We start from the raw sequence: 536 nt of genomic DNA, 5'->3' as shown, positions 1-536 counted from the left end.
ATCCTTCGTCTTGCAATAATTGATTTATAATCATTGGTTCTGGTTCCGCAACCACATTATCATCGATGATGACTGGATACTCAAAATTATCATCTTGAAGTAGACAGATGTTGTGTAAGATGCAACAACTTACTATATAGTATGGAATCAAATCTGTCCTTCGCATAGGTAGTTTATCCAAAAGACATCTCCATCTTCCTTTTAATAATCAGATTGATCTCTCTACTATCATTCTAGTTTTAGAAAGTACGTTATTGTAATTTATTTCCTGAGCAGTTAAATGACCATTATCTTTATAGGGTACCATAATGTGTTTTTGCAATACATAAGCTGAATCTGCGATAATGTGAGTATTATTTGGGAAATATTCATCATTACATCTTTGTTGTAGTCCTGAGTATTTAAATACTCTCATATCATGCACGGACCCAGGAAGGCCAGCATAACAGTGCAAGAATTGCAATTTATGATTGCATACAATCTGTATAAACAATTATTTTAAATATTAAAAAAATACTACGTTAATATAAAATTTT

General features: G+C 31.2%; 1 pseudogene; it reads right to left on the bottom strand.

Moving 5' to 3' along the window:
- Positions 1-14: 14 nt before the first annotated feature.
- On the bottom strand, positions 15-481 carry LOC108771326 (putative nuclease HARBI1; annotated as a pseudogene).
- Between the last annotated feature and the right edge of the window lie 55 nt (positions 482-536).

The sequence above is a fragment of the Cyphomyrmex costatus genome, unplaced genomic scaffold (assembly GCF_001594065.2).
Source record: "Cyphomyrmex costatus isolate MS0001 unplaced genomic scaffold, Ccosl1.0 scaffold4523, whole genome shotgun sequence".
In the NCBI taxonomy this organism is placed as follows: domain Eukaryota; kingdom Metazoa; phylum Arthropoda; class Insecta; order Hymenoptera; family Formicidae; genus Cyphomyrmex; species Cyphomyrmex costatus.
Note: the sequence above shows the minus strand (reverse complement) of the source record. Positions and strands in the feature narration are given on the sequence as shown.